Genomic DNA, 9,347 nt, shown 5'->3' with positions numbered 1-9,347 from the left:
ACCCCTGTCTACAATATTAAAAATATAATGACAATATGTGTTCATATGGGTTGGTGTTTGTGTTTAATGATATATAAAAGATAAGTTTTATTGATGTTACTCTGATGAAGAAATAAGGTCACATATAATACAAGATATTAGATCTAGATGAATTTTTAACATTAAAACTCAGCTGAGGATTTATTTCAAATAATACACTTAAAACTCCAGGACCAAAAACTGCCTCTAAAGAATGTCTTCCTACTGGTAATTGATTGTAATTATATTAAAAAGAACGTTTTTGAGTCCTGTAGAAGGTTACAAGTTCAAGCAGAAAAAGACAAAGAGATGAATGAAAATTCACAAGGGATGATTTTTAACCTGAGAAATTTTAACCTTATGTCATTCTCTTTGTCTCTGTTTTTGTTTAGTAGGCTATATGCTCCTTGACAAAGTAGACAGAAGATATTATCACAGAATTAGTAGTATTATATACTAATAAAGTATACTTCAAAAATGTTAATGTTAAATATAGGAGATGCTTAGGAGGAAAAACAAAAACAAAGTTAACCACATATGTACTGAACTATGTGTGTGGAGTTTTTGAGGGAAGTTACTAAACATTAGAAAGAATGTGATTGTGTTTCACTTTTTAAATTGCAAGTTGAACAATATCTTTGTATCATTTCTTTCTCTTCTCTGTTCTCTTCTACATCTATGTTTGTGGTCATTTGCTAGAGACTTGGCAAGTTGGGTTAGATTGATTTTCTTTGGTGTTCTTTTCTGTGAGTTTTCTCTTTCTAACTAATTTATTTTCTCCTCACATGATGTAAACATTTATTTTGGAGTCATGATACTTATGCTTAACTCTTGTTTTGTACTAAAAAAAGTGAATCTGTATAGTTTATGATTATTTATGTTTATTATTTGGATATGATTAAAATAATTTTAAACAACTTTTTTTTATCTTTATATAAAAATATGTCTATGATTTTGGACTCATGTCTGTAAGTTATATTCATTTATTTATTAATTCACCAGGAAAAAATAATAATGCATTTCTTAAAGATTACTCCTTAATGTTACTAGGATATGCATCATATAAAGAATTAGAAACAACTCATTAAAGAAAACCTTAACAGAAGTCTATGCTGTTAATTAGAATTGGACTTAGCTCCATCCCAATCATTTCAAGTTTGCAAACTTCCTCAAGGGAAACATTATCTTTGGAACGAGAGTGTAAAATGTGGAATATTTTCATCTTTTTTGAGTTTTCAATGTGTTCTTGTTCAGAACATATGGGCTTCTTATGCATATTGGAATAACTGAAAATCTAAGTTCTCCCAGAGAGTATGTGACAAGTTCCACTAGCAACTAGATCTCTTGTTCTCCTCTTCAAATAAACAAAGGACACTTAGCATGCTGAGCGACGATGTAGTGGGGGCACCATGGTAGCAGTCAAATGTGGAGAGTTAAGCAGAGTTAAGTGATCTTTCTAAAATAACTATTGAAATTATAGTCTAACTAGTTCCACTGGAAACAACTGTTGTCTCTTTAGTTTGGAAATCAACAATCAATGCACAATCATTAACAAGAAAGCACTTCATTACTCTTTCTTCTCAGAATCTCTACACACCATTCTGCCAGAAATTTTTCCATCTCCCAGCTATGAGGATTTTGGTATGATGTGAATTCATGCAATTTAAATTCTCTTATAAGCAGTCTTTTTCAGAAGAAAAAAAGCAAGTGTGAGAGCAAGAGAGAGAGAACACTTCCTAATAAAATTCCCAATATATCAATTTTAGAATTAAGCTTATATTCCATTAAATTTATTTTGAAGGAATGACTCGTTTGCTCACATGACATTTCTAAAAATGAAAAGAAAATGTAAGTTCTGTTACCTTTGGTTGTAGACAGGGGTGGGCACTGTGTGGTAACAGCTGGGATAAATAAGATTAAATAAGATTTTATGATTAGTATGCAAATATTTAAAAAGACTAAATAAAGGTTTAATATTTCAATATTAAAATATCATCAAATATCTTGAAATTTACTCTTCAGCTACTTTTTCAAGTGTCTTAAAGCATGCTTAATATACATTATTAGACTAAGCGATTATTCAACTTTGATGATCTCAACTCACTTGTGTGTATATATATAAATATATATATATATATATATATATATATATATATATATATATATATATATATATATATATATATATACATATATATTTATGGAGCTAATTTTCAAGATATCTTCAGGTCATATTATTTTCCTTTAAATTGTGTTAGATATTTGACTGGCAATTTTCATTTTAGGTTTTTTATTTGTCATAACTTTAGCAACTGTTGCAGCAACATCATCATAATATTATTAGTATTAATGTTAGTAGTAATAGTGATTAAAAAACTAACACTGCTAGAGTACTTTGTGGTTTACAAAAAAGCTCACAATTTCTCTGTGAAAATGTAAAACCCAATATTAATTAACATTTATTTTTTAAAGTTTCACTTAATTTCATTTAATTAAAAATCTCTATGAATGGAAAATAGTTAGCTTAAGGAAACTTAAATATACAACAATTTAAGGACAAAAAAAACCAATTCTCTTTACTTCTAGTATTTTTTTCTGACTAGCTGTTTTTTACATACTTGCAATTATATGATATATGTATTTTTTATTTGCCTTTTAATTTATCATTAAATAAAAATCCTGGCCTAAAATGTGGAAAAGAACTTTTATAAGAAAGAAAGAGAGCCATGATCGTTAAGCATATTAAATTTTTTTTAACTAATCAACACTTAAGAAATCATAAATATATGATTTGGAACATTTCTTATCTATCGATTTTGAAAAACAATTTAAAAATATTATTTTTAAAGACATTCCAATAAAGACATTCCACTAAAGACATACCACTAAAGACATTCCAAAATTCAGAGAAACAAGCTTTCTCATACATTAGTAAGGAGAACAAATGGTTTCAACAGTTTTTGAAAGGATTATTAGAATATGTTACAAGACTATAAATACACTCAAATTGGCCCAATAATTCTATTCCTGGGAAATAATCTCAAAGAAATAATAAAAAATAGAGGCAAAAACATGCATTTCAGAATCATTTTTAAACACTGAATAACAAATATGATTAAGTAACTTGTGGTCTGTTGCTTCAATTCATTGGTATGCATTGATTTAAAATGTTTACCAACAATATACTAAAATTGTTTCTCTATGTTTCTCTTGCAGAGGTTTCATCCATGTCTTTGCTTTGTCCTTGGTTTGGCTCATGTTAACAATATCCAGAAGGACAGAGACTCCTCCTGTATTTGTAAAATGAAAGTTTAGAGCTTGAATTAGAATGACTCAATTTGTTTCTTTCTGAACTAGACTACAGTGTCAAGGTGGGGTGAGGTCAGAATCCCAGGAGCTCATGACAGATCAGTGCTTCTATACTTTAAAACTGTTGTGTGATGGGGACAGGGTCTAGCAGATGCTGGGGATGCAAGCGACTACAGTTTGAAATGAGAACCAGTATATTATAGAAGTGTAATTGTCAGGTAGCTGATCATAAATAAAGAAAAAAAGAATAAAAATGCAATGGCATTTATTAAACTTTTTAAATAAATCCATTTTTTATCTTATCAGCAGCCTAGTAAAACCGGTACCATTATCAACATTTTACAAATGGGAACACTGAGGCTTATTGTAGAATTAATGAATTTGCTCATGGTTATAGTCACTGGTATTTTAAGCTGGTTTTAACTGTAAATCCTATGCTCATTCTATGGCCATGTTACTTCATCACTTAGCAGCAAACAGGGTATGATTTCTTTTTAACAAACTTCTTTAGTAAATAATCTTCTGTTTGGTATTTTTATGTTAAGGCATTTTTCTACATTTTAACAATGCGGGAAGAATATAGAATATATAATTTGAAATGGAACTGTAAAATTTTTGTGAAAATAATGGTTAGTAGAGGTGGTCTGCAGTTCCTAGAGAGATCGAGGAATATGAAAATGGTGAATGTGTATAATAAAATCACCTGCATAGTAGTCATAGGCCCTTGACTGTGTATAATGTCATCTCATATACAAGTGTGTGCCATGTGCATGGCTGGAGACTGCTTTCCATCATCTGGAATAGGAGCGATCAACAAGAGAGCACAGATATAAAAGTACTGACATATGTGCCTTACTGTTGAATCGTGCACCTGAAACACTGGATTTCGTTAACCAATGTCACCATAATAATAATAATATGAAAAAGTAATTAAAATTCTGACATAAACACATAACTAAAAGATATTCCAAAAAGTCTCTGAAACACTCTTACCAAGAGGGTATTTTCTTTAGAAAAAATACTTTAAAATTGATGTAGATAAACTCTAATACTTTAACCCATTTTCCATTTGCCCCAAGAATACTCACCAGTAGCGCTTGTGGCTGCAGCGTTTACCCAGAGATAACTCCTAGATTATGGTCTTAATCTTACTCCCAAAGTTTGCCACAAAATATCTTGCTTTTATTATTATTTTTGCTTTGCTCTAGTGTATCAATAGTCTTCGAAAACAAATGACATCATCCTATTTATATAGCATTCTGTTTTTAGTAGTGGTATTTCCATTTACAAAATATTGTAATTCTCTATCACTGAAAATGTCAAATCTCAGAAAATGGTAGCATTCCTATGTGTGATGTTAACATCATTCTTCAATAGTTGTTACTGAAGATTCATTTGATGAATCCAATTTATATATACATTTCTGTTAACATTAAGATTAGAGACAAGCTCTGTTTAGATATAAGTCCAAGAACAGTTTTAATATTTTCTTTTCACATTGAAAACCAGTCGGATTTGCTTCAGTCTCAAAGAGTGTGTTTATATAAAATTAAATTAATGCTGGCAGTTTTTTTCTAAATGGGAAATAAGTTAAATGTCACATATGGAATAAAAGTATAAAATAGTTTATTAAAATGGAGCTAACCAAAATACAAGTCATACGGTTATGCATATGTACATTTCGATGTGTTACACATATGTAAAGCATCTGAATTTGTGCATTCTTCATTAGAAGCTATCAAGTTCAAGATATAAATACATTCTTGCTAAAAACTAACTTATTTCTTATGGGGTATATCACAAATTCCAACTCCATAACTATATCGGGACTGTGATCTAAGTCTGAAGGACTTTGTCCTAGCTCTGCTATAGGAATATTTGTGACTTTGGTAAGTTGATTTATTTTATTATGTCTGTTTCTTACAGGTAAACTGATATTGCTGTATTGGATTATGTCTAAAATTTTCTCTGGTTCTGAATGGCTATTGTTCAATAATACTAAACAAATAGTTCTTCCAGTAGAGAGTGAACATTTTATTCTGAAGTATATGCTCATAAATACATAATAATTGATTTAATAAATATTGACTTTCTACTCAGCTGGGGCACTAAAGATGCAGTGGCCAACAAGAAATATAGACTCCATTTCTTTATTAATGTACTCTTTGAGGTATGAGAGTTAGTAAATTTATTTTTTCTCCAGTCTCTATCTTTAATCCTAGAAGAATAAATTCTGCTTCTTACTCCTGCCATGGATGTATGTATATACATAGGTATCTTCTAGAGATTTTTTTTCTTATTACCTTTATGTTTCCATGTTTATACCATTTTTAGTATGACCTAGACTTTTTATTTTCATATTTAAAAAGTCTAGCCTTATCTAAATCAAAACGACAGTTTCTTTTCCAATATAATGCTTATCCTGCCACACTTTCTCCTTGTCCTATGTCTGATTCTTTACTCTTCCTGTCACACCTCCCTACTGCCTGCTGCCAATAGAAGGGGTGGTAGTTGGGAAATAGTTTTTAAAGAAGCAGTCATTTCAGCTTAGAATCACAGAGAAAGGGAGCGGTATGAAAAATCATTTTAGGTTCATATATTGGAAGCCCACAGACCTCAACCAGAATATAGATATATTTTCTCTCATCCCGCCATGATTTAAAGCATTTTTATTAATTGTCAATATTTAGAGAGTTGGAAGATTTTAAGTAATAAGATATATTTCCAGTTTCTTTCATAAATTAGAAGACTGAGTACTCCTGAGCCAGTGTATTAATATGACCCAATAGCTAGAGCTGGGTGTAGCTACAGGGGGTAGAGCAAAGCCCTGTTCATTAATTTCTCTGCCACTAATGGATTATACCTGTTCGCTTTGCTTGAAAGATCTCTCTCATTGGCATTTGAGATTTGAACGCTAGCCTACGGGCAAGAGAAACTGCAAATTCCTTAATATGTATTTTAGTCAGGGTTCTTATTTGCAAACATCAGAACCTAGTCTAACAAATTTAGCAAAAACAATTTGATAAAGGCTAGTAGATAGTTTACATAAGCTGTAGGAGGAGCAGAAAATATGGCTCAGGAGCTACGCCACCAAGAACAGCAGCCGAATCACAGCCATGTGCTGACCCTGGGAGTTGTTCTACTGCTCTACAAAGGCCCCAAGGCAGGCACTGTGTCACAGGACCTGAGATGGTGACACTGGGCTTCTGGCATTACGTGGAAACCTTTTCATTTTTCTATGGCACACCACCGCCCTCTCCAGCAATACTGAATCTGCTCAATGCCACTATCCTCCAATTCTTTATTTAAAAAAAAAAAATTATTTATGTAAATTAGTTTCAAGTATACAGTACATTAGTTAGACATCTATAATGTTCATAAAACAATACCCTCAATTGTTCCCTTCCTCCCCTGGCCCTCCACTTGGTTATCACATTAATGCTAACTGCATTTCTTTTTCCATGCTCCCCTTACTCAACTATCAACTACCAATTTTTTTCTTTTGAGTGATTCTTCGAAGGTTTCTTAGTCACACACCTATATTGTAGCTTTAAGGCTGGAGAGGCAGCTTTAGGCTTATACCTTGGTGAGGTGGGACCCATAAAAGGAAAAAAAAATCAACAAAATATCCAAAGTGTGTTTGAAACATACTTGGTACTGATATGGGTGACTGTTTAAGTCGCTTGCCTAAAGGCATTCAAAAATTAAAGGAAGCTACCCTGGTAAAGACGAAATTTGAAGCCACTTCTATGTCTCAATCCATGATTTTATCCATGTCTCTAGCTCTGAATTTATAGATAGCTCTAATTCTAAGGAAAGGATCTGATACTGTAGAACTTCCATGAACTATAGGGAGTCTTTCATTTTTAATTAAAAAAATCTCCATTTATAAAGCAGTATTTTTCAAAACATGCATTCAGTGCTTCCTGCCTATAAACTTGGACATAACCAGAAGACATATGACACTGATGAAAGAACAAGTTCCTGATGTGCTCTTAGGTCACAGAGAGCACACGAACTTAATGAGAAAGGCAGTCATCTTCCTCTCTGTAACACAGGTATCTTATTCTAAAATTTGTACTCCACAAGACCCCCCAAATCTGTCCCTTAAGTATGACATAGCATCATTTACTCTCAAATGAGGTCTTAGTTTTTCCATTAGAAACTGAGTTATTCTGATAAAAACAATGTACTTTAACTTTTGTACCGATGACAATCAGGTAGGGCGTACAGGATATAAAATTGTTGAAAGTATGAATATGTGTGTGTATGTATTTTGAATGAGTGAATGCTCTTAATAACAGGCTTTCAGACCATCAGAATGGTTACTGAAAGCTGAGCTGAGACAGTTTTCATACCCTCAATCATATTACATTTTTTTCACATTGTAATAAGATAAATGAAATGTCCTCCTTCTTTTGCCAAGATAAGTAGAGGTATCAATTATCTGAAATGTAATTTAATTTCTTTTGTATGTCAAGCCAATAGAAAAGGAGGGATACAGATGGGAAAAGAATATCCATAATCAAGAAATCATAAATAATTACATTCAGAGGTCTAGTCTAAGTAGCTTGTTCAGACTTTTGTTTGTCTTCATCTAATTATATGACTTACAAAAGCAGTGATTAAAGGAATGAATAAGTGATCTTTTCACAAGCCGGAAGAAATGTAGCTTGTTATTTGATCACTGCTCAGCGAAGGCCAAGGAAATAGTGAAGGAGGGACAGCACTGGCTCAAAGCAATGGATCTAGAATGAAAGTGAGACAGGAAAGAGCCCCTATCGGATGGAGACCAGCCACTTCCTTTGCCTTATTTTGTTACAAAATGTGTTGAAGAAATGACTGAAAATGAATAGCCTCTCTTCTAATGCATTGTGGCAACCAGCACCTGTTAGAAGTGTGTTTTCTTTTTAATTTCATGCACAGAAAATTTGTAAAGATGAGGATACTTTAAGATATCACAGTTCTAATTATTAGAGTTATACCATTTTGAGATAAGCACATCTAGATGTGCTTCACTCTCCCTTCTCTCTTTTCTCTCTCTTGCTCTGTCTCTTCTTGCTTTCTTAGTCTCTCTGTTTCTTCCTGACTATCTCTCTCTCTCTCAATCTCTCTCTCACACATGCACATGTGCATGTACACACACACACACACACACACACACACCCTCTCAAGCTTGCACCTAAATAAAATCAGTACTGCATACCAATAGAAATGGACTCTGGTGCTTACAGGGAAAAAAAGCATACTTAAACACTTAAAAATGCCAAAGCACTTTATAATGTCTGATACTATTGCTTATGGTGGATCTGATTATATAGTTAAATATCTTGTAAGATTACTTCTTGCAAAAAGAAAAAAAAAACCTAAGGTTACCATCTATTGAGAAATCTATACCTCTTTTTTCCTATACTAAACACCTCTCTTTCAATTACTGGAGCAGTCCTTCAGGATGTGTTTCTCTACTTGGTAGACAAGGCTGTGTTAATCTTGCAATTCTGTAGCAGCACTAGGGTAAGAGTACCTACACTTGGATAAGAAATAGGAAATAATTCCTTTTATATATTTTGAATAAGATGATATTTTCGCATTGTTTTAAAAAATCTACACCCGTATGTTCTTTCCTGGTTTAAAACGTGGTCTCATAATCTTTAAACTTTTTCTGTCTGGGAATGGAGGCTGGGTTGGAAGTGGGGGCAAGGGAAAGAATGACACCAGGGGACAGCGCACAGGCTCGGAGTGGATGAGGTCAGCAGCCTGGAGTCAAGGTAGAGTGAACACAGGCACACAAAGGCTGCTGAACTGATGCCCTTCTCTCCGGCTGCACTTTTCTTTATCTTTGCAGCATTTCATATTATTCACCAGGTTGCCCTTAAGAGCACTCTTCTTGCCTGAGATAGTGCTTAGTTAGGTTCTCTTTATAACTCTCTGATTTCTCTATCTTTTCCTAGCCTCCCAAGCTACTAGTCCTTACCTCAGCTGAGGTCATTTCCCCACTGTCTGGGGCCACTATATTGCTG

This window comes from Pteropus vampyrus, unplaced genomic scaffold (genome assembly GCF_000151845.1).
Source record: "Pteropus vampyrus isolate Shadow unplaced genomic scaffold, Pvam_2.0 Scaffold33, whole genome shotgun sequence".
Lineage (NCBI taxonomy): Eukaryota > Metazoa > Chordata > Mammalia > Chiroptera > Pteropodidae > Pteropus > Pteropus vampyrus.
This window is presented reverse-complemented; position numbering follows the sequence as displayed.